Source organism: Triturus cristatus, chromosome 1_1 (assembly GCF_964204655.1).
Source record: "Triturus cristatus chromosome 1_1, aTriCri1.1, whole genome shotgun sequence".
Lineage (NCBI taxonomy): Eukaryota > Metazoa > Chordata > Amphibia > Caudata > Salamandridae > Triturus > Triturus cristatus.
The window spans coordinates 90,129,618-90,155,888 of NC_140579.1; the positions used below are offsets into that span (position 1 = coordinate 90,129,618).

Consider the following 26,271-nt stretch of genomic DNA (forward strand, 5'->3'; position numbering starts at 1 on the left):
GTAGTATAGCAACGCCCTTTTCACATCAAGTGTGTGTAAGGCCCTTTCTGCAACGGATTGGGGTTGCGAAAAGAAGACAGGTAATTCCACTGATTGATTGAGGTGGAAGGGGGAAATGACTTTGGGCAGAAACTTCGGATTTGTGCGAAGTATGACCTTGCTGTGATGCATTTGTATGTAGGGTTCCTGTATGGTGAACGCTTGTATTTCACCAACCCTTCTAAGGGAAGTGATCGCTACAAGGAAAGCTGTTTTCCAGGTGAGAAACTGTAGCTCACATTTGTGCATTGGTTCGAAGGGCGGACCCATTAGTCGTGTAAGAACTAAATTTTGATTCCATACAGGGGAAGGTGGTGCCCTGGGAGGAATTACGCGTTTAAGGCCTTCCATGAAGGCTTTAATAGCGGGCACTCTGAAGAGTGATAAATGCTGTCTGTTTTGTAGATAAGCAGCGATCGCTGCTAGGTGTAGGCGTATGGATGAATATGCCAGGTTACACCTGTGAAGATGGAGCAGATAGCATATGATGTGCTGTATGGATGCATCTAGAGGGTTGATTGTATTGTTACGGCAGTAAATTACAAATCTTTTCCACTTTGCGGCATAGCATGCTCTAGTGGTAGGGCGTCTGGCTTCCATGATGATGTTCATGCAATCAGGGGGAAGGTTAAGGTATCCGAATTCTAGGATTTCAGGAGCCAGATCGCCAGGTTGAGCTGAGCTGGGTCCGGGTGCCTGATTTCTCCATGGTTCTGGGTTAGGAGGCATGGGGATAGATGCAGTTTTTGATGTGGTACCACTGACAGTTGTAGTAGCGTGGTGTACCACGGCTGCCTGGCCCACGTCGGAGCTACCAGAATGAGTGTGAGGGAGTGCTGTTGTAGCTTCCTGACCACTAATGGAATTAGTGGGAGAGGTGGAAAGGCGTATGCAAATCTGCCTGACCAGTTCATCCATATCGCATTGCCCTTGGACAATGGGTGTGGGTATCTGGCGGCGAAGCTTGGGCATTTTTTGTTTTCGTGGGTGGCGAAGAGGTCTATCTGAGGATGCCCCCACTGTTGGAAGAATGGGTGAAGAACTTGTGGATGCAGTTCCCATTCGTGTAGTTGTTGCGTTTGTCTGCTGAGCAGATCTGCCATGGTGTTTTGTACGCCTGGAACGTGCTGTGCCAGGAGAAAGATGTTTTGAGGAATTGCCCATCTCCATATGCTCTGGGCTAAGCGGGAGAGCTGGGGAGAGTGTGTCCCCCCCTGTTTTTGGATATAATACATTGCAGTCATATTGTCTGTGCGAATGAGGACTGCTTTGCCCGAAATCTGTTTTTGGAAAGATTTTAGGGCTAGAAAGATCGCCAAGAGCTCCAGATGGTTGATGTGGAGCGATTTTTGCTGTGGCGTCCATAGACCTTGCATGGTGAGGTGTAGAAGGTGCGCTCCCCAGCCGGAGAGCGATGCGTCCGCTGTTAGAGTCACCTGAGGAACCGGGTCCAGGAACGGCCGCCCTTTGGAAAGGTTTGTGGTGTTCCACCACTGCAGAGAGTGATGTGTGCGGCCGTCCACCAACACCAGATCCGTCAGCTGCCCCTGGGCCTGGTTCCACTGTTGTGCTAGGCACTCTTGAAGTGGACGCATGTGGAGTCTTGCATGGGGCACTATGAAGATGCAAGACGCCATCATTCCTATAAGCTTCATAAACACTCTTGCTGGAAGAGAGTGTTGAGGAAGGAATGTTTTGCGTAAGGCTTGAATGCTTGTGATTCTGGCTGAGTTTGGATAGGCAATACCTTTGGAGGTGTCTATAGTGGCCCCGAGATATTGCTTTGTGTGAGATGGTATGAGGTGGGACTTTTGGTAGTTCACCGTGAAGCCTAGCTGGTGGAGCAGTTGGATGGTGCTGTTTGTATGTTGCACACATTGGTTGTAGGACGCGGCTTTTATCAGCCAGTCGTCTAGGTAAGGGAAGACGTGAATATGTTGACGTCTGAGGTGTGCTGCTACTACTGCTAGGCATTTGGTAAACACCCGTGGTGCGGTGGTGACCCCGAAGGGGAGAACCGTGAATTGGTAATGTTGCCCGTCCACCACGAACCTGAGGTATTTCCTGTGAGAGGGGTGTATTGGAATGTGAAAGTATGCGTCTTTCAGATCCAAGGTTGTGAGGAAGTCTCCCTGGCAGAGGAGTGGGAGGACTTGCTGTAGGGTGACCATGTGAAAATGGTCTGAATGTATGTAGGCATTTAGAGGCCGGAGGTCGAGAATGGGTCTGAGGGTCCCGTCTTTCTTTGGTATTAAGAAATATAGGGAGTAGACCCCTAGATTTTGTTGATTGACGGGGACCTGCTCTATAGCGTGTTTTTGGAGGAGTGAGAGTACCTCTTGTTTAAGCAGTGTGGAATGTTCTTGAGACATTGGACGGTGCCTTGGTGGGATATTGGGTGGGGTAGATGTTAGTTCGAGACAGTACCCTGACCGAATGATTTGGGTCACCCATTTGTCCGATGTTATGGACTCCCATGTGTGGATAAAGTCTTGTAGTCTGCCCCCGACCGGAGTGGGATGGTCTGGGGGGAGCGGAGGGGAGTCATTGTGCGGGTGGGGTGGCAGAACGGGTGTTGTTGGTTTTGCCCCTGCCCTTATTGTTGTTGCCTCTGTAACCGCCCCTTTGATTGCCCTTTGAAAAGGTATTTTGAGGAGGGGACTTGTAGGAGGTAGAGGCGTTATCGGTGGAGGAGCCTCTGCCTGTGCCACGAAAGGACGAGCGTCGAAAGGAACGTTTAGAGGCTTGTGTTTGGAGTGCCCCCATGGACTTTGCTGTGTCTGTGTCCTTTTTCATCTTTTCCAACGCTTCGTCTACCTTTGGCCCAAAGAGAGTTTGCTGGTCAAAGGGGTGATTGAGTATGGACGCCTGGACTTCAGGTTTGAACCCTGAGATCCTGAGCCAGGCATGGCGACGAAGCAGGACACTTGTATTTATGGCTCTAGAAGCAGTGTCGGCTGCATCGAGGGCACACTTAATGGAGGTGTTTGTAATTAGTTTACCCTCCTGTATTAGGTCATGAGCCTTGCGCTTGTGTTTTTCTGGAAGGTGCTGCATAAGAGCCTCTAGTTCGTCATAGTGTGCTCTGTCATATCGCGCAAGCAGTGCTTGTGTGTTTGCAATGCGCCACATGTTTGCAGCTTGGGAGGCGGTGCGTTTACCAGACGCGTCCAGAAGTTTAGATTCCTTGTCTGGCGGTGGGGCTTCTCCTGAGGATTGGGAGTTAGCCCGCTTTCTAGCTGTGGAGACAACTAGGGAATCTAGGGGAGCAGGGCCCTTAATGTATGCAGGGTCTGTGGGTGCCGCTTTGTACTTCTTCTCTATTCTAGGGTTCAGTACTCTGGCCCTGACAGGGTCTTTGAACACCTCTGTAGCGTGCTTGGTGACACCCTTAAGCATGGGTAAAATAGAAGTGGATTTGTCTTGTATGTCAAATGTATCCAGTAGGAAGTCTTCTTCCACTGGTTCACTGTGCATGTCCACCCCATGGTAGTGTGCTGCTCTCTGCACTAAATGATGAAACCCTAAGGAGTCCTCTGGAGGAGACGGCCTGGATGGGTATAGGTCGTCCTGAGGTATGTCTGGTATATCAGGGTTATTGTAATCCTCCCATGGGTCTGGGGTCCCTGGTGGAGTGGGATCCATTGGGGCGTCCGCCGGGTAATTGTCCGGGTCCCCGTCATCCGGATCTGGGGATGGGGCCGGATCGTAGTGAGGTGGAGGTGGCGGAGACCTGGGAGGGGGAGGGGGTGGAGGTGGTGGAGGAGGTAGGGGAGGCAGTAGTGGGAAGGGCACTCTGAGGGGTGAAGTAGCAGAGTCCTTCCTTTTGGGTGGTGGAGGAGGAGCTGGAGTATCAAGGCGTCTTTTCTTGATAATTAAAGTCAATAGTCCAGTCTTTGGATCTTTGGACAGAGTCTTTTGTAGAGGGTCTGGTGTAAACAGAGCCAGTGGCGTCGAATCGTCCGTCGGCACCGGTGATTTCGGAGCCGAGGGCTTCGATGGTTTGTGTGCGCCATGCTTTTTTGGGGCCTCCTGTTTTTTCGGCGTCGAAGGAGTTTTCGGCGTCGGAGCGTCGGTGCCGACAGATTTATGTTTGTGTTTGGTCGGCACCGAGAGTCCAGGCTTCGGCACCGGTGGCTTCGGAGTCGAGCTGGGTATTGCTTTCTTCGGTGCCGGATGCTGTTTTTCGGCACCGGGCGTCGGCTGGCTCGATCCCGAGCTGCCGTGAGACTTTGGATGCTTCGACACCGAGCCCGAAGGTGGGGTGATCGAAGCTTTGGTCTTGGTTTTGCCCAGGCCGGCAGGCGAGGGAGTAACCTGGGTCTCTTTGGTTTTGGGCGCGGGGGTGGGAGGGGGCACAGTACTCACGGCCCGCTGCACCGGTGTGATGTCCTCCACGTCGGAGTCGTCGGCTTCGGAAGCGCTGACGACGTCTTCTTCCTGCTCGGTGTGTGTTTGCCCCGAAGCTTCGGCGCCGTCTCCGAAGATGTCCGGTGGAGCTGCAGACGATGAGTGCGCCATGGTGCGTCGAGCTTTTCGATCCCGGATGGTTTTCTTCGATCGAAAAGACTTACAGGCGGGGCAGTCTCTGGCCTCGTGTTCTGGAGAGAGGCAAAGATTACACACCTGATGGAGGTCGGTGTGGGGAAATTTAGACCCACATTTTGGGCACTTTTTGAACGGAGTCCTTTCCATCGGCCGGGACCGGAGTCGAGGAGGGCCCGAAGGCCGTTGCCGATGTACGGGATGGAGAAAAGTGCCGCTTCGAGAGATGAAGATGATGATGAAGAAACTCGAAGATACGAGGATTTTCCGTCGAGGCTGGAACCGTAGAAGTTCGAAGCCGGAGCACGAAGTATCACATCCGAGCCCGATGGCGGAAAAAAACAATCTGAGGATGGAGCCGAAGCCCATGCGCAGTACGGACCGAAGGAGGAGTCACCAAACTCGTGACTTCCAAAGACTGTCCAAGAAGAAAAACAAACTGCAAACATCCGGGCCCAACACCAGATGGCGATCTATGCTAAGTGTACAATCTGCAGCTCATATGCCTCGAACACATCTGTTATTCAACGCCAAGAGACCTATTGGTGAACGTGCGCTTTACAAATACACATATTATGTTATAGTAACTTATGTCATATCTCTGGGTGTTAAGGATGCCTTACTTCAATCTACCTTAACGCCTGGTCTGCCCTTTCCACATCTGTGACCAATGTCCTCCGTATCCCAATAGATGTTGCCATGCACCGTCCCCTAATCACTGCTTTAAAGGCCTGCCATTCCGTCACCCCGGAGTCAGTGGAGTGGGCGTTATCAGTAAAATATGCTGTGATAGGTCCCCTGATCTCTTGTAAAAACACCTGGTCCTCCAGTGCCTCCGAACTGAGGCGCCAAGTAGGGATGGGCTGCGGCTGTGTTCCCCATTGTAGCCTTGCCAGTATCGGGTTGTGGCCTGATACAGTGCGTGTCAGGTACTCCGTTCCCTGTAACAATGCATGCATGTCAGGTGAGCATAGAAAAGTATCCAGTCGTACATGTAGTTCAAGGACATGTGAGAGGTGTGAGTATTCTTTGTCCAGTGGGTGAGCACGCCTCCACGTGTCTACTAACACCCAGCGGGCCTGCCATTCCCTAAAAGCCCTGGCTGTTCTGTGGACAGGGGAGTCTCAGAGAGGTGGGTGGGACCAATCTAATTCCGGGTCCGCTATGCAGTTAAAGTCTCCCCCTGTGACTGTCGAGCCAATCATGTAGGGCGCCAAGACACCAGACATCTGCTCTAGAAAGGCCCCCTGGTCGACTTTCGGTCTATATACATTGATCAGTGTTACGTCCTGACCATCTAGCATCACTGCTACTATCACATAGCAGCCCTCTGGGTCTACCTTGGGTCCTGTGTGCTGGAAAGGAATCCCCACCTGTATCCAAATTAGTAATTCAGAACACCCACCATCCACAGACACCAGCACCTGCTCCCACAAAGAAACTGGACCAGAATCACTGACGACCAGCTAACCTCATCACTCAGCAACTCCACCCCAACCATCGCGGAAAACGACAACGCCAACACCGCAGCCCAAACCCTGCACAGATGGCTCTCCGACAGCGCCAACACCATAGCCCCCCTCAAGAAAAACAACACCCACACCAAGAAAGCCGGATGGTTCACCACCGAACTTCGAGAGTCCAGACGACCTTGCCGCCGCCTCGAAAAGGCCTGGAGGAACACCAAATCCACAGAAGCCCACAACAACTTCAGAGCCGCCACCTACGCCCACCACCAACTCATCAGAAAAACTAGGAAAAAAGCGATTGAAGACAGAATCTCCACTCATGCACACAACAGCAAAGAACTCTTCAACATCATCAAGGAGTTCGCCCAAGCCACTAGTGAGTCCACTGACATCCCTCCCTCACAAGACCTCTGCGACACACTCAGCACCTTTTTCCACCAGAAAATCAAGAGCATCTACGACAACTTCGACGAAGACAACCAACACACTGAACCCTCGGCAACCACCCCGACACCCTGAAGCCAGCGATCGACAACTGGACAGCCCTCACCACCAAAGACACACTGAAGACGATGAAGTCAATCCACTCCGGGGCCCCCACCGACCCCTGCCCCCACCACATTTTCAACAGAGCTGCCGACACCATCGCACCCATGCTCTGCCACACCATGAACCGCTCCCTGGCAACCGCCTCATTCCCTGACGACTGGAAATGCTGAGATCAACCCCCTCCTGAAGAAACCCTCGGCAGACCCCACCGACCTCAAAAACTACAGACCCATCTCCCTGCTCCCGTTCCAAGCGAAAGTCATTGAGAAAGCCATCAACAGCCAACTCACCACATTCATCGAAGAGCACAACATCCTCGACTCCTCCCAATCCGGCTTCAGAAAACAACAGAGTACGGAAACCGCCCTCCTCGCCGCAACAGACGACATCCGTACCTTACTGAACAAAGGAGAAACAGCAGCCCTCATCCTCCTCGACCTCTCAGCGGCGTTCGACAGAGTCTCTCACCGCACCCTAATACGCAGACTCCACGACGCAGGGATCCAAAACAAGGCCCTTGACTGGATCCGATCCTTCCTCTCCGGCAGAGCGCAGCGGGTCAGACTCCCCCCTTTCCTCTCAGACCCTACACCTACCACCTGCGGGGTCCCCCAGGGGTCCTCCCTCAGCCCTACACTCTTCAACATCTACATGGCTCCGCTCGCCCCCATCGTCAGAACCTACGGACTCAACATTGTGTCATACGCAGACGACACCCAACTCATCCTCTCCCTATCCAACGAACTCAACAACGCCAGACACAACTTTCGAGAAGGCATGGAAGCCGTCGCCAAATGGATGAAAAACAGCTGCCTACAACTAAACACCAGCAAAACTGAAGTACTCATCATGGGCCCAAACCCAGATGCCTGGAATGACAACTGGTGGCCCCCCTGCCCTTGGAAGCCCGCCTACCCCCATGGACCACGCACGCAACCTCAGATTCATCCTGGATTCAGAGCTCAAAATGGACCGCCAGATCAACTCCGTCTCGTCCTCCTGCTTCCACACCCTCCGCCTCGTACGTAAGACCTTCAAATGGATCCCCCTCGAACACAGAAAGACCGTCACTCACTCCCTGGTCACCAGCAGGCTCGACTACGGCAATGCACTCTATGCCGGAATACACAAAAACCTCACCCGCAAGCTACAGAACATCCAAAATGCCGCCGCAAGACTGGTCCTCAACCTGACAAGACACTGCCTCATCTCCCAGCACCTGCAAACACTCCACTGGCTCCCCATCGAAGCTAGAGTCACCTTCAAGATGCTAACCCACGCTCACAAGGCCCTCCACGACACCGGACCAGCATACCTGAACAGCCGAGTCAAATTCCACGCACCCCAAAGGACCCTACGATCAGCCCAGCTCTCCTACGCAGTGGTCCCCCGCACCAGAAAGACCAGATCGGGAGACCGCTCATTCTCCTTCCTCGCGGCCAGAGCCTGGAACGACCTTCCGCTCCACCTCAGACAGATAACATCGCTCCCCATCTTCGCAAGAAACCTCAAAACCTGGCTCTTCAATATTTTATATCGCTTGTGCATGGAGTGCATACCCCGGACGTTCCAGGCGAACCGGTTATATGTCATCTTTTTGTCATTGTTGCTTATCTCTCCCCCTTCTCTCTGTCTGCCGCCCGTGCTACGGACCTCCAATGGTTGACACAGATCTAGGCGACCCATGCTAACTATAATGAATGAATGATGACTGAATGATGACATTTATAAAGCGCTGGCTTTTACTCCAATGGAGCATTTTGGTGCTGGGAACGGGTAGACTGTCAGGGAGTGTGGTCTCTAATGTCAGATAAGGGATAGGGCTAAACTATCTGGAACTGTGAAGATCCAAATTTTCAGTTTTTTCTTGAACATGGACTCCATCTGTGTAAGTCTCAGTTGGGTGGGTAAATAGTTCCAGGCTTTTGTCCCCAGTACAGCGATAGATTTTCCTCCTCTGGTCTTCAAACGGAAATGGGGGGCACTAGTAGATTTTCCTTGGAGGAGCTCATATTACGTGCAGATACATAGGCTTTCAATCAAGTCCTGAGGTATTTGGGGCCACTTTGTTTTACAGCTCTGAAGGTTATCACAAGGATTTTGAAGAGAATTCTCTTGTGTATTGGTAGCCAGTGAAGGATTTGGAGGGCCTCAGAGGCAGATGACCCCTTTGGTAAATTCAGTACCATTCGGGCTGCTGCATTTTGTACAGTCTGCAACTTTTTCAGAGTACTTTTCTTCACTCCTGCATAGAGACTGTTACAATAATCTAGTCGTGATAGGATCAAAGCCACTGCCACAGACTTGCGAGCTATGGCTGGAAGGAGGTCAAAGAATTTCTTCAGAGTTTTTATCCGATAAAAAAAAAGTTCTTGCTACCGACAGATCCTGCAGATGAAAGGAGAGGGAGGTGTCAAATCGGACTCCTAGATTTTTGGCAGTGTCCACTGTATTAGGGGGTGGGGCTGCGTCTGTTGGCCACCACATTTTGGGTGAGAAGGTATTACATTTTCCGAGCAACAGAATCTCAGTCTTTTGGCTGTTACACTTAAGGCGATTGGTCTTCATCCATTCGAAGACAGCAGATAGACATTGTTGGAAATTTTTTCTGCTGCTGTGGAATCTTTATCCAGGGTAAGGATGAGCTGTGTATCATCAGAGTAAAACACAGTCTCAATGTCAAAAGATGATTGTAGGTCTAGCAGGGGCACCATATATATGTTAAAAGCACACCCAAGAGCAGCTGCTTCTTTGTTGAAGTATAATTGCCGAGTGTTACGGATTGTCTTCTGTTTCCCAGGAATGATGTTAGCCAAGCCAATGCTTTCGGTGAAATCCCTGCTCTTCTTAGCCGTTTACCCAGAACAACATGGGAAACAGCGTCCAATGCGTCTGAGAGATCCAACAGAATCAGCACCGCCATCTTTCCTTGATCTAGTGTGAATTTTAGCGTCTCTGCAGTGTGTAGCAGTGCTGACTGCGTTGAATACCCGGACCTGAAACCTGATTGCCTGGGGTGTAACACGTTGTTTAAAAGGAGAAAGTCATTTAATTGCTTATTTACAAGTTTCTCCGTTATCTTGCTTAAGCAGGGCAGTAGGGAGATGGTTCTACGATTGGTCAGGGTAGTTGGATCTGGGAGATGTTTCTTTTGAAGTGGTTTAACCGAGGCAGTTTTCCAACTGTCTGGTACTACAGCCTGTCTAAGTGAAGAGTTGATAATCTGATTAATAATGGGATTAATAGTATCAATCAGTGCATGTAGAATTTTAGGGGGGCAAGGATCGCCTGGAGAGCCTGATTTGCATGTCAAGATAGCCTGTCTGGACTGTTCAAGGGTGATTTCATTAAAATGATTTAACATCGGTCTATTATCTAGATTCTGATTTGAACCTTCTCTAGATGGTGTATCTGTTAATTTAAAATCCTTTCTAAGGTCACTGACGTTTTCATCAAAGTAGTCTTCTATCTGGTCACATAGCTCTAGTGACAGGGGAATTTCCTGATTGAACATCTTAGGGTGGGTAAAAGATTCTACAATTTTAAAAATCATTTTTTGATCAGACGCTGCCTGCTGAATAAGGTAAGTGTAGTGAACTTTCTTTTCATGTTTGATCTTCCTATGATATTCTTTCAGCACTGCTCTGAAGATAATGAGATCATTGTTGTTATATTGCACCCCCCATTTTCGCTCGAGCTTCCTGCATTTGCCTTGTAGCTCTTTGAGCTGAGGGGTAAACCAAGGGGCTGAGGTTTTCCCCAGGGAGGTTCTACCAAGTGTGGCCACCGGTGCCATTTTGTTGGCTAACACGGTCAGCCAATCATTGAAAATATTCGTGTCAAGTACAGGGTCCCCTGTTGGTGTGGGTTTACTTAATTCTGCCAACATGTGCAAATTAGGATATGTTAAAATTTTGTTCCATTTCCTCTTGATAATTTTGCAGTTGATAAGAATTTTGTTTGGCTGCATATGTAGTAGTGTCTGCAATCCCGAAAGGGATAAACTTATGGTCAGACCAAGTTAGTGTGGCTGGAGTATCTACTGTAAGTTTGTTGGAATTCGTACAGATTCCATCTAGGGTATGTCCAGCCTCATGTGTAGGGTCAGTTATCAGCTGTTTTAGTCCTAGCGTTTCTAGCCCTCCCCCTCTCCATACAGGTCTGTACTTGTGCCCTTTTTAGGCTGACAGCAGTGCCCCCAACTCCCCCTCCCCAGGACAAGTGAGAATTTCCCCCTCATCCAAACTACACACTTGTGTGCAATTAGAACAGTTGTCCAAAGTTTGGGTAGTGACGAGGCTAGTGCCCACTTGGAGAAGAGCTGTACCCCCCAGCCCCCCTTGGTTGCCCCCCATCCAGTGCTTATTGCATACTAATCTCAGGCCTTGGTTCCGGTCCCCCCTCCACTCATGTGAGAGTGGGCCCGTATCCCAGTCTCTATGGTCCACTCCTGTGCTATGTTCCTTCTTGTACTTGCATGACCTATGACCTTCAAATAATGTCATCCGCCATTCTGGGAGTCATCTCAGGAAGGCTCTGTCTGGTACTCCCCATTATGCTAGAGCTGGTATCTGAATCAGACTCTCTAGGATCCTCCCAGACAGTGAGGAGGTGCCTTGTGTCCCTTGCACGCTTTTTCCCTGTCTCGCCGTGTTTCCGCCGCTGTGGGTAGACTCGTGGGTTTTCCTCCCTTCCCTGTGAACCGTGCAGTGTCTCGCTCTGGCTTCTCCAGTCTCCTCTTTCTTGCGGGGCATGCTCATTGATCCAATCCCACGCTTCCTGTGGAGTGCTGTAGAATTTCGCCCCCTCTGGTGAGATCATCATAAACTTGGCTGGGAACACCATGGAGTATTGTATTACCTTCTGTCTTAGTTTTCTTTTTACTACGACATAGGATGCTCTCTGCTTTTGCACCTCTCTGGAAAAGTCCGGGAAAATTCTAACAATGCTATTGCCTACTTTGAGGTGTCCTTTAATCTGAGCCTGACCCAGCACATGATATCTGTCCTTATAAAATAGTAGCCGTGCTACCACTAGTCTCGGCGGCGCCGTCCAGGTGGGAGTGTTCTGGCAGGGACTCTGTGCGCTCGCTCCAAAGCCAAGTATGGAGACAGGCCTTCCAGCGCCACCTCAGTGCGAATCCAATTCTCCAAGTAGGCGACCAAGTTATTCCCTTCAACGTTCTCCGGTAGGCCTACGATTCGCAGGTTGTTACGCCACGCTCTGTTTTCGGCGTCTTTCACTCTGAGTTCTAGCATGTGTATCCTCTTTTCTTTTTCTGTGAGCCTTTGGGTAGCCGTGGTCACCTGGGGCTGCAGGTCTCGGACATCCCCCTCTGTAGCCGTAACTCAGTCTGTTAGTTTCCTATGATCTGCCCTCAGCAGATCTTCTCTAAGTGTGTCGATTTTGGTTTCTACTGCCGTTCTCAAAGTTTCAATGGCCTGTAGGTTGTCAGAGAGAGAGGGGTCTTCCTAGGCCTCTCTCCTGTCGGTGTGGATCCCTGCCCTAGAGTATGTGACTCCCTCTCAGGACTGTTTGTCTTTCAACCCTCCAACTCCTTTTCCCGGATTGTCGGGTTCTGTTAGCATTCTCCGCGCTCCGCACCGATCCTCTCTTTTGTGCCTCCTGCCTGATAGGGCTCTTTGCGCTCCAGTCCATGGCCCTGCGCAAGTTTCCCCTCAGCCTTTCTCTCTGTTTTAGCCCATTATTTTCCTAGTCTTTCTGGGCCCTCTCCCAGCAGACTTTTGCTCCTTGTCCTCTTTCCAGTAGCTCTTCTGGGTACGCGGGTCCAGGCGCAGGTCTCTCCCTGCCTATTTGCTTGCTGCGGCTCCTTATGTCTTCTTAGTGGTCCTCTTCCTAGTCGTCTTGGCTGTGCTACCCTCGATCTGCGCTCCAGGCCCCGCTGATGCTGGTTTGCCACTATCTCTCGCTCTCTGCTCTTACAGTCCCGGTAAGGGAAAGCTCTATTCTTATATTCTGCTTTTACTGGCTTATCCTCCCAGCTTCGCTTTGGATCAGCCGTTCCTGTGCACGCTATTGCCTACTGCGCCCTCGGATTCTGGTCCCGCTGTTGAGGCCTCGTCGGGGAGTTTCCGCTCCCTCGCTAGAGCTGGATAGCGCTGAGGTTCCTGATTCCCCTGCGCGCCTCTCCCCCTTGTGCTTCTTCAGCCGTTTCAAAGCCACTTGCGCACTACTAGCCTGGCACTCAGGGCCGCCGTCAGGCTCTCTCACCAGTCTCCCTGGCTCTCCTGTCAGGGCTTCCCTTGATTTGCACTCCTTACTTTCAGTTGGGCGGCTCAGGCTCCACAGAGTCCGGTCATTCTGAGCTCTTTCCTCTCACGTAGCCCAGACAGGGGAGAGCTCTAGTCTTAAACCCCGATTTGCTTGCGTCTCCTCCCAGTCCCACTTTGGGACAGCCACTCCTGTGAGCGTTGCTGCCTTCAGCGCCCCTTAGCTTCTGGTGCCGCCGTCTAGGCCACGTCCAGGGGTTCCCGCTCCTCCACCAGTACCGGATGCGGCTGGGGCTCCTGTTTTCCCTGCTCGCCTCTTCCGCTAGCGCTTCTTCAGCCGTGCTCGGCTGTTCGCGTACAGCGCTCGGGGCTCTCTGCACTGCCGGCCCCTGCCGGTCCCAGTGACTTCCCTGCCAGGGCCTCCCTCGATTCACTCTCCTTACTTTTGTTGGCCACCTCAGTCTCCAAGCCCCCGTCTTCCAGAGCCAGCAGTGTGTTTCGCCTGCTGTCCTCGGATCTTTGCTGTTCCCGAGGCTCGCCTCCGATCAGGCCGGTACCGCGGGCGCCATCTTGGCTGCCCCTGCGGGCTCGCAGTCAATCCTTTTTTCTCTGTGGTTCTACTCCGTTTTGCCCCTCTTTCTCGGGCTTCGCAGTTGCCCCACACTTCAGGGGTTGGGAGGAATGTTTTATGCACAGTGGGCCCCCCTATATCGGGCAGATGGCACTGGATGGGGGATCACCGACAGGAGCTCAGACCTAGGCTCCCTGCTCCATCGGCGTCCGGCCACGCCCCACCCCACCCTCTTAGGAAGAACTAGTATGATCAACCTGCACTGCTAATAGGGGCCAATCTGTATGTTGATAGTTTTATATGTGTAGTATTAGCTTACAGTACTTCTATTTTAAGTGAAAATAATGGTTGGACGCTGATTTATTAAGTATTATAACATTGCCCTAAATCTCTAGCCAATACCACCTCCTAAGAAAGCCTTGGACTGCATTAGTTCATTAGCCTGAAATTCAGTGCTAAAATGGTGTGCTTGGCACTCTTTTAGGCACAATCCTAGGGTTGCCCAAGGTGTCGCCAATTAAAACACAGTAGCGCTAATTACCATCTAACCCCACTCCTCTCAACCACTTTCCACAAGCATATTATGGGTGCTCCATGAATATTTTGTACAGAGTTGTTCATGAGGAAGCAAATTGAGGAGCTAGGGATTTAAAAGTCCTTTCTCTGAGAAAAGGTTTGGGGTAACATCTAGTCAGAGTAATGCCATATTTGGTTCAGGTCTACATTCCTTTGTGTTCTTTCCAAACAGTGTAAATCTGTTTAGCAGGTGTTGATACTAGTAAACATATGTTTCAGTCAAGTGGCAAAGGGTCAATTTTATGACCGTCTGCTCATAAGGTTAAAAAAACAAGAAGGCCGAAATCAAATTGGCTGTTCATAGCTGGACATTATACTCTCTGTCATACTTTAACTGCTGTGAAGTCCATGGGCATCTCTATAGGAAAATGTTTTTATGGTCAAAGAAGGAAGGTGTGCACATCAAGAGGGGTAAGGGGACATGGTTTGCCTGCTCTCAATGGTGGTCAACCGAGCGGAGCTCTCAGACTTTAATCCAAATCTCCCTTGGTCTGGCAGGGCTTCCTGCTCTGTTTCCTCCCGGCAGACGTCTAACAGACTCGAAGGACCCACTCCACCCACAAGAGAGACGTCTGAGAGGTGAGGAGTTTGGGAGCACCTGGCCCACCCTCGGATGTGCTGAGGGACTGATTCTGAATCTCGCTTTCAGAAAGAGGAGCCTGACTTTAGGTGGGGCTGCTGGAAACAGGGAAGAAGGTCCCCCAACCTGCTGGCCCTATTGACTTTCCCTTCCTTTAAAAGGCTCTGGTGTCTCTGCCTCCTGCCCTAGGATTCGGGAGGGGCCCATGCCCTGTGAGAGGTTGACATATGTCAGCTGTTTTTAGGCATTACCAGTTGAGACCAGAGTAGATCGCACTTTGCGCCTGCGGGATGGGCACCCAGCAGGAGTACATTCTTTCTACCCCAGCTCCCCAGTGGTTGCACGTAGGGGATTCAACGTGCGCTGCCTTGAGGAAATATGAATTTTGTGATCAGTTATGTCCCCTATCGTAGACCCCAACGGCTCCATGTGCATGCTATAAGTACATGTATGTTCCCTCCAGTTCCAGTTTTGAAGACGCAAATATATGTGCGTCCACCGTCAACATGTCCTCTTTCAGATCCGCCATGAATGGGTCAGATATTCCATTCCTAAGTATGAAAGGCCACCGACTTTATGTGGTTCACTTTCCACATTTCACAGATTCAGGCGAGTAGGCCCAGAATTCTGTCAGCAAGCCTTTTCATGCCTTCTGCCTCTGAAAGCTCTAGTCTGAGCCTGCATCTGTATCCATGAACTTTGTCCTACTCCCTGCGCGGCTAACGGTGCCTGATCCAGCCTGTTGCCTGCCAAAAACTGTATTTCACCTTCAAGATTATCTGCTTCGCTCCTCATACGATGCATTCCTGTCTAGTAGTTTAGGTAAACATTCCTCCAGCTACCGTGCAAAGGGCCAGGCCTCGCTGTCCTCATGCAAGTAATTCATAGCCCCCGTTACCATGGAATATTCCTACCCCCTCGCATCTCATGTAGACACTTAGACGCTTGTACACGCACTAACAGTCAGTATAGAGTAGATTCTATCCTAGAGACCTTTCCTTTTGGATAACACAGTTCTTTAAACATAGGATATTAGATATGATTTGGGATTAGGTTGACATGACCCCCAGACTTCTGTCTCCACATGTAGAGCTAAATGTCAAGTCCCCTTCACCCTCTAGTTGCACGTCAATCACACGTCATGCGGCTGCGCACGCATCTCTGCCAAATATTTCTGCTGACATTGCAGGATTCTTTTATGGATCCACCCACTTGTGACATCATGTATAATGACGTTTATTAAATTACGCCCATAAGACCGCCTCTATTAGTTACGTATGCACAGTTTATCTGTATTATCAGCTGTTACGCCTCTTGCATCTGTTTCACTGTAATGCATTTTCTATAAAACTGCTTATCTGTCAATAATGTATGCCCTTCCTTCCTGAACTTTCGTGGTGATGGAATAGAAGCCTGCAATTCGAATTGTATTCCTTTGTATAGGAATAAAGCCTTTTAGAACCTCTAATACCACGGATTCTGCCTCTTATATTTACTGAGTTATTCTTACTAGACTTTACCGCATAAAAAATAGTACCGGTAATGAAATATTTACCACAGCCTCATTGAGCTTCTTTCACGCTTCGGTGGTGGCAGGGTTCCCACACAACTCCCCACCTATTGATTGGCAACCCTTACCATCGCCCATCACAGGAGCTTCTCATAATAGGGGAACTAGACATCTAGACCAACACCCGCATGGAAATAGATACCCCTCAACTGCCACCTTTGTCTAACGCCCCCGTCTCGGACCAAGACAAGCATGACACCATCTTGAAGGCCATAGAGACTTCTTGCATCTCCTTAAAAGGTAGACGCTGTGAATGTTATTACTACATTTTGATCACCGAAAATTGTTGGACTGGGTCACCCAATCCAAAAAAACTCTGGCTGACCTGCAGCCCCAAACAGCCAATCTCCCAAAACAGCTAGGGGGCCGAACGGAGAGAGATTTTCGGTTCTTGGAAGGGCAGAAGGCCTCTCCCGTCGCAGCAATAGTCCCAGCATCTAACTGGATTGTAGGTCTCCCAGAGGGCTGTGAAGGTGGGAACATGGAAGACTCTCTCGAAGCCTGGCTTAAAGAATTGGTTACTTCCCCATCCCCCTCAGGATCTTACACCCTGCGTCTCTGTGGAAAGACCTCACCATGTACCCTTGCGCCACACCAGACAGTGGCCAAGATTCTCCACTACAAAGATCACAACACTATCCTTAAACAAACCAGACAATCTTGTCCCATCCACAAGGATAACCACTGCATTTTTATCTTCCTGGATATTATATGTAAGAAAGTGCCCTCTTTTTGCATGGTTGCCCTCACTTTTTGCCAAACTGATGATGTACTTTGAGTGTGCCCTGGGTTCCTGCCAACCAGGTACCCAGGGCCTATGTTCTTTCCCTAAAATGCATTGATACAAAACCCAATTGGCACTTTTTGGCTACATGTCAATCCATTGTAAATGGTACCTTAGGTACCAAGGACACTGTGGCCAGGGAAGGCCTCTAAGGGCTGCATCACTTATTGTGCCTCCCTTAGAGGCCCTGTACCATTACACACACACTCTGCCATTGCAAGCTGCGTGTTTTGGTGCAGAACAAAGTGAAGAGTTGACATGGCACCCATCCCTGTGTGCCATGCCTACAACACACTGCCCTGGCATAGGTCAGCCACCCCTCTAGCTGGGTGCACTATACTAGTGGTGAGGGTACAGGTGCATGAGCCCTGTACCCCTGCAGCGACTAAACCAATTCCTAAACATTGTAAATGCAGTAATGCCATTAAGAGTATATGGTGCTGGGAGTTTATCATTACAAACTCCACAGCACCATAATGGCTTTACTTAGAAGTTTGGTATCAAACTTCTCCTCAGCACATTAAACCCATCCTGGGACGAGGTGCCAAGCCTCCTCCTCCAGGATGAGCAGGGTCCACGAAGAGGAAGCTTCAAAGGTGTGCTGCCTTTGTGAGCTACCCCAGCCCTTTGCTGCTTGCAGCAACTGGCCCCCACCGGTTCTGACCCCTTCTTTGGGCGGGAGAATCGGCAGGAAAAGCAAGTGAGGAAGGGAGGTGTGCCCACCTTTGCCAACCCCACCCCTCAGGTGGAGGAGGCAAGGTGAAGCACAACTCTCAGTCCCCATCATCTTGCAGATGGAGGGACCCAGCCAACGAAAGAGGCATATGCACCCCTCCCACTGGAGAGTGGTATAATAGGGGGTGTACAAGGAAGGGACCCATTGGTCCTGACCCTTACCTACCTGTAATGCCCTTAAATCTAATATTTAGGGGCAACCCCGAACCTTGCCTCCTCAGACAAGAACCGACCAGAAGAAGAAGGACCGAAGAAGCCGTGCTGATCTAAGTAGAGGAGGATGCCCACTAACTTGGCCCCAGCCGCACTGGCATGTCTTCACCTCGAACCTGCTCCAGTGAAATTCTAGTGTGTCCTGCAGCCAGCAGCCCCCAAGAACCCAGAGGACCTGCCATGCCTTCCCAAACCAAGACTTTGTCTCCTGTGAGCACCGGATTTGCTCACCCTCAGACTAAGGCCAAATCCACGATGCCTGCGGCCCAAGTTAGAGTGGCCCTACACCACGAGGAGGTCTTCCCTGTGATCCTGACCTGAGATCTGGTGATCTCTGACCTGCCTCGAATCTGCAATCAACACCTGCACCCCTTTTCTGGAGGATCCTGCCCGAACGCGACCGGAGATGGTAAGAAAACCAGACGCTTAAAGACACCCCTGCACCCGACGTCCCACGGACTCGGATGGCCCAAACGACTGTGTCCCAGCATCCCCAGGCATACCAACCTACCTCTCCAACAGGTGGTCACCTCCAGAAGATCTTCGTCCCCGAGCCTGCAGTGTTTGTTGCAACCGGAGAATCCCCATTGAAATCAACAGGGCACCAGACGCCAAAACAGCACCCTGCACCCAGCTGCCCCAGTGCTGCTGCTGGTGCACATTGTGTGCTAAACCAGATCCCCCTTTGCCCTGAGCCCAACACCAAGAGATTTGCTTCCACAACCTTGTGGCCTGCTCGTGAGCACCCACCAACCAGTGGGCCCCCTTTCCCGCATTGGATAACATTAGGGCTCAGCACTTTGCACCCGGCCGCCCTAGTGCCGCTGAGGGTGCTTGAAGAGTGCATCCTTGACCCTGGGGGAACAGAATACCAACTTTACACAACAAAGTACTTGCCTGTAAACCGATAACTTAATTTCCTCCCATAGGATTGCATTGACTGCTTTTATTTGAAAATTATTTTGTGTGGAGTTGGTTTGTATGAAACCTTGAAAAACTGTAAATAAACAAAAACTGTATTACTTACCTTTTGTCTAGGAGATGTCCCAGTTTGATATCTAGGCATATCACACTGGTTAGCAAAAGTAACTTAAAAGGTTATCTAAGTAACGTGCACAGTAATCTGTAAAGCTTGCAAAGTATTATTTCACTTACCTGCACCAGGCTTAGCTTAGTTCTAGAAATAAAATACCTAAATAATATTTTTGATAGCAACAAATTGGTCTGAGTTCAGTCTTTGAGTGTGTGAACTCATTTACTGACTGAGTGTGTACAACAAATGCTTAACACTACTCTCTGATAAAGCCGTACTGCTTGCTCACACTACCACAAATTAAGAGTAAAGTGCTATCTACTTTTACCGCTGCCTGCCTTTGGGGTTCCACTGGGCTCTGTGCACACTATACCTCATTTTAGTATAGTATATACAGAGCCAGCTCCGTACATTATACTCTCAGAAGATGGTAGAGGGTGCACCTCATCACGCGGAGGTGGTCTGGAGACCCCCCCCCATCCCCCCTCACCTGCCTAGACGCTGCTCCTCCTGTGATCCCCCTCTACAGCTCCATACATGGAACAGGTTCAGAGTCGCAGATGTTCTCCGCTGGAGGCTGCATTCACCTTCCAGGTCCCTGTGGAGGACTAGAATGGCTCCTCGGATGGGGATGCCTCTTCTGCCCTTCATGAGTCTGGGGCCTTGCCCTTGTGTGACACCGTGGACAGCAGATGACCTCCTTTGACTTCCACTTTTTGGTCACCCCTCCACTCCTGCTTGGGGTCTTGCCATGCGCGACCACCCTTCTGCCCTGGACATGGGGATCCTCCTCTGGGATCGAACAACGACCACCCCTATCTCTGCTGAGGACTGTGGGGCGATATTTCTAGAGTGCTGGACCGTCCTCCAATGTCCTGGTTTCACCAGGTGATGAACCCTGACTGACTCGCTCACTCCAAGACTCCTCTGTTCCCTGTAGAGCCCTTGGTCTCCCACCTTATATAGATCCCTTACTAATGGGGGTCCCTGCCACATGGTTGTCTCGCTATGTCACATAGCCATCGCTATTCCCCTAATGAGGGCGTTCTTGACTGGTTTGGACAGCATGTGCCTGGCTCGCTGTGTGGTGAATTGGTTTTGAATTTAGAACTGATAGTTGTTCCCCTTGTTTTTATTACTCTTACACTAAGATATTTAACCTATGCTAGAGGGATCCTTATTTGGGTAAGCAGGGGCCGCCGCACCCTTTCTTCCACGAGATAGACCCTGACAGACAGTTTATATTCCTTGAAACTAGACCGGACGGACAGCCCATATTGCTAGATAGTATATGTGTCCCCAACTCTGGCCACCTGCCTTCCTTTATCGCCTTTCCTCTTACCTGGCAAAATGTGGGTTATCGGGGCAATTTCAACTGCATCATGGAGATCTCCCTAGATCGTTCACGTCCCCCACTTCCGTCTGCTCCTACTATGCATAATGCCCGTAATCTGGTGTCATGGCTCTAACAATGGTTCCTCCAATTCGTCTGCAGACACCTCAACCCGGGGGCCAAGCTCTATTACTTTTATTCTACAGTTTATGACATGTATGTTTGCCAGGATAGAACTGTATGGTCGACGGCGCTCTGTCCTTCCATCTCCTCCCCAGACTACATGGGCCGGGACCCGACAGTAAAGATATACAGGTGAACCACCTGATTGTAGTGTGCACTTTTCCGAGTGAACAGAATGTTCAATTAATTAATCATCAATAAACACGAGTTATATCTAAACTGGTTTGGTGGATTTAATTTAGGTATCTGGCGCCAAGAGAGAAATTACATTTATAGTAATCGTATGATTAAATCTGAACGGTGCTATAAGGTAGGAAGAACCACCTAGACTTCCTAGAATTATGAGTAAAAACTCTAACCAATTAAGATCACTCCTTAGCACACGTTTCTGGTTATAAGCAATAGGTATATACAGTATATTGGCATAAATAAACAATATATAAATCAGGAATTGGTCGGTTCTTCTTGTCAGTTTGTTCTTTAATAGTATATACTTCTCCTTAGTCTGTCTGTCACCAGCCAACACGTGTTTCGTTGCTTATGGGAATAGTCGACCCGCAACTTTGTCAAGGCTGTTGTGTGAAGAAACAAAGTAATATATATATACTTGTAATGTTCAGCGTTACATGTTTAAAATAACTTAGAATAACTTGGATTCACATTAGCCCAGGTGATGCTAGTGCAACCTTCAAACCAGATGCAACACAATTCTTGAATCTTCTGGTTACATAAAGTGTTTAAATAAAACGAAAAGTGTGATCCACACGTCTTAACGATCTTATACATTGCATAGCAGTCTATGATCCTAATTGAAGCGGAGAGAAATGGTGGTGGTGATCGTGAGGTGAGATATAAAATCTATGCGTATCGAATCAAGTGGAAATAGGTGTAAGCTGACGGTAACACTAACGGCTGAGGTGCCACCCTTCGTAAAGGTGAAAAGCCCGAAGTGATACGTACTATATAAAGGTGGTCTAATCAGATAATCTTTATCTTTAGTAGTGCCTAATGACAAAAAGAGAGCATATCTACCTCTATTCAGACCGAATAAAAAATCTGAAAATATAAGAGGAGAACACGGACATATAGTAAGTAAGCGATTCTTGTGAGTATCCACTATTAAAGTGTTAAAACGGGTGTAAATATATATATTTAGTTTGTCATACTTAGTCGGCGGTGATAATTCCAAACCGCAGATGGTTTCAGTTTTCTTGGGCGTTTCTTGTGCAATTAATTCCTCGTCTTCTGTAAGTGCTGCAAATAATCATAAAGCACCGCCCATATGTAAACGTTGTAAGGATAATAATAATATATAATTCAGTACGAGCCTCTATATATAAAAAGGGAACGACAAACTATACTGTCATTAGCAATGGCGTGTTCTCATTGTGATAGATTACATCACTGAGTACCTTATGATATACGAGTGAGGTCGTTAGGCTAGTGTTTGTATTCGGCCAGTAATAAAAACCTCCAAATCCCCATAATTTTCATTTTAAATAGAGAGCTCTTGTAATTGGTAGAGCTGTAATAGATCTATCATTCAAAACCTGAGCTGCATCAGCTAAAAGTGTAAAGTCGCGTATATAGTGGAGTCGGGGGGAGGCTTACCTATATTTCGTAGTGTGGCGGTATACCAAGTGTCCGTGGTGGTCGCCCCAGTCGAGTACGCTGGCGTCAGTTTGGCCGTGTACGAGTTACTAAGTTATAGACGAGATCGCGTATCCAAGTTAGCGTGAGGACGCGTGATTGTTGTGATAGTGAAGGTAGAAGTAGGACTACGAATGACTATAGTTCTGGCGGTCGCCATCTTGGAACGTATAGTGAGAAGCGTAGTGAGAGGATAGTGGTATTGTGAATAATTCGATAGATTATGATCGTGTACTATTCAATTCCAGTCTCTCCACCGATTAGACTCATTACAAAACATAAGTGAAAGTCATAGTATGTACTTAAGGAAACAATTAATAACTCATATTTCATCATGCGATAATGACAGAGAAAAAGGCGAGTGAAAAGGCATTTAACCATAAAACGGGACATAGCATATCATCACAATATTCCAAATACCAATTTGTCTACTAACCATATTGTGGTTAGTGTATGATTGTGTTCAGTCTTCATAAGTTAAATTCCTAACTTTTGACAAACCTATTTAACTAGATCGTGTCACACCCTTTCATATGTAGAGAGGGTATATGTATCAGCTTTCTTAGAGTTTTTGAGGGTAGTTTATTTTCCAAGAAAATAATGTAACTCTTGGTCAATATTAAGTCCCTGTTCTACACTATGCAGTTTAAGAATCCATAGGGCCTCTTTTTGTCTAAGAGTAAGCTCTCTATTGCCGCCTCTTGGGTTGCTAGGAACATGTTCTATTCCAAAAAATTTGAAGGTATGGGTTGTCGGTTGGGCCGAGCATATAGACATGTGTGCCGCCAATGGATATCGCATGTCATTTTGTTTAACCGCTCTTATATGTTCCCCTATTCTTTCTTTCAACGCTCTGATCGTGCTGCCAATATATTGTTTGTGGCATTTACATTCAATTATGTAAATTACAAACTTGGTCTGACAATTTATGTTTGTTTTGATTGTAAAGCTTTTGTTGTCAGGTCCTACAAATTCCGTCTTTTTGTCATCTGCCCATTTGCATGAGTTGCAGTGCCCACATGTATAGAAACCTATAGTGTGTTTGCTTAGCCAGTTGGTTTTCTTAACAGGTTTAGGGTAACTGGGGCTGAGTATGTTTCTCAAAGAAACCCCTCTTCTGTATGTTATATGGGGTTTGTCAGTTATAAACTCTTTTAGAGAGGCATCTGATTTAAGCAGGTGCCAGTGTTTGGTCAGGCTCTTTCTCAGAATTGCAGACCAGTTGTTGTAGCCTGTAATTAGTCTGATTTTTTCATCTTTTTTTGTCTGTTTGGGTTTTTCTTTAAGTGTGTCTTTGTGTGTTATTTGGCCAATCCTCTGCTCTGCTTTATGTAGTAATTTCTTACTATAGCCCCTTTTCTCAAATCTATTCAAAACCCCTTTCTTGTAGATCTGGAATTCCTCCTCATTACTGCAATTACGTCTGGTCCTAGTCAGTTCCCCATATGGAATTGAGCGTATTTGATGGTATGGGTGTGCACTACTAGCATGTAGTAAGGCATTGCATGACGTTGCTTTTCTGTATAGTCTGCTGTTGATTTTGTTCTCTTGTGTGTAGAATTCTACATCTAGAAAGGCGATGTTAGTTTTACTAGATTCCATGGTGAATCTGATGTTGTAGTCATTACTGTTTAGGAAATCTAAGAAGCCCAATAGTTTCAACTGCGTGCCTGTCCATATCATAATGCAGTCATCTATGTAACGGCCCCAGAATAAAATTGGGCTTCTTAGAAAGGGGTTTTGAATAGATTTGAGAAAAGGGGCTATAGTAAGAAATTACTACATAAAGCAGAGCAGAGGATTGGCCAAATAACACACAAAGACACACTTAAAGAAAAACCCAAACAGACAAAAAAAGATGAAAAAATCAGACTAATTACAGGCTACAACAACTGGTCTGCAATTCTGAGAAAGAGCCTGACCAAACACTGGCACCTGCTTAAATCAGATGCCTCTCTAAAAGAGTTTATAACTGACAAACCCCATATAACATACAGAAGAGGGGTTTCTTTGAGAAACATACTCAGCCCCAGTTACCCTAAACCTGTTAAGAAAACCAACTGGCTAAGCAAACACACTATAGGTTTCTATACATGTGGGCACTGCAACTCATGCAAATGGGCAGATGACAAAAAGACGGAATTTGTAGGACCTGACAACAAAAGCTTTACAATCAAAACAAACATAAATTGTCAGACCAAGTTTGTAATTTACATAATTGAATGTAAATGCCACAAACAATATATTGGCAGCACGATCAGAGCGTTGAAAGAAAGAATAGGGGAACATATAAGAGCGGTTAAACAAAATGACATGCGATATCCATTGGCGGCACACATGTCTATATGCTCGGCCCAACCGACAACCCATACCTTCAAAATTGTTTGGAATAGAACATGTTCCTAGCAACCCAAGAGGCGGCAATAGAGAGCTTACTCTTAGACAAAAAGAGGCCCTATGGATTCTTAAACTGCATAGTGTAGAACAGGGACTTAATATTGACCAAGAGTTACATTATTTTCTTGGAAAATAAACTACCCTCAAAAACTCTAAGAAAGCTGATACATATACCCTCTCTACATATGAAAGGGTGTGACACGATCTAGTTAAATAGGTTTGTCAAAAGTTAGGAATTTAACTTATGAAGACTGAACACAATCATACACTAACCACAATATGGTTAGTAGACAAATTGGTATTTGGAATATTGTGATGATATGCTATGTCCCGTTTTATGGTTAAATGCCTTTTCACTCGCCTTTTTCTCTGTCATTATCGCATGATGAAATATGAGTTATTAATTGTTTCCTTAAGTACATACTATGACTTTCACTTATGTTTTGTAATGAGTCTAATCGGTGGAGAGACTGGAATTGAATAGTACACGATCATAATCTATCGAATTATTCACAATACCACTATCCTCTCACTACGCTTCTCACTATACGTTCCAAGATGGCGACCGCCAGAACTATAGCCATTCGTAGTCCTACTTCTACCTTCACTATCACAACAATCACGAGTCCTCACGCTAACTTGGATACGCGATCTCGTCTATAACTTAGTAACTCGTACACGGCCAAACTGACGCCAGCGTACTCGACTGGGGCGACCACCACGGACACTTGGTATACCGCCACACTACGAAATATAGGTAAGCCTCCCCCTGACTCCACTATATACGCGACTTTACACTTTTAGCTGATGCAGCTCAGGTTTTGAATGATAGATCTATTACAGCTCTACCAATTACAAGAGCTCTCTATTTAAAATGAAAATTATGGGGATTTGGACGTTTTTATTACTGGCCGAATACAAACACTAGCCTAACGACCTCACTCGTATATCATAAGGTACTCAGTGATGTAATCTATCACAATGAGAACACGCCATTGCTAATGACAGTATAGTTTGTCGTTCCCTTTTTATATATAGAGGCTCGTACTGAATTATATATTATTATTATCCTTACAACGTTTACATATGGGCGGTGCTTTATGATTATTTGCAGCACTTACAGAAGACGAGGAATTAATTGCACAAGAAACGCCCAAGAAAACTGAAACCATCTGCGGTTTGGAATTATCACCGCCGACTAAGTATGACAAACTAAATATATATATTTACACCCGTTTTAACACTTTAATAGTGGATACTCACAAGAATCGCTTACATACTATATGTCCGTGTTCTCCTCTTATATTTTCAGATTTTTTATTCGGTCTGAATAGAGGTAGATATGCTCTCTTTTTGTCATTAGGCACTACTAAAGATAAAGATTATCTGATTAGACCACCTTTATATAGTACGTATCACTTCGGGCTTTTCACCTTTACGAAGGGTGGCACCTCAGCCGTTAGTGTTACCGTCAGCTTACACCTATTTCCACTTGATTCGATACGCATAGATTTTATATCTCACCTCACGATCACCACCACCATTTCTCTCCGCTTCAATTAGGATCATAGACTGCTATGCAATGTATAAGATCGTTAAGACGTGTGGATCACACTTTTCGTTTTATTTAAACACTTTATGTAACCAGAAGATTCAAGAATTGTGTTGCATCTGGTTTGAAGGTTGCACTAGCATCACCTGGGCTAATGTGAATCCAAGTTATTCTAAGTTATTTTAAACATGTAACGCTGAACATTACAAGTATATATATATTACTTTGTTTCTTCACACAACAGCCTTGACAAAGTTGCGGG

At 47.8% G+C, this 26,271-nt stretch overlaps 1 protein-coding gene across 3 annotated transcripts in view; it reads right to left on the reverse strand.

The window, feature by feature from the left end:
* LOC146869569 (vacuolar-sorting protein SNF8) overlaps positions 1 to 26,271 on the reverse strand; it is a 240,353-nt gene that overhangs the window by 36,792 nt on the left and 177,290 nt on the right. The gene's annotated exons all lie outside the window — the stretch shown is intronic.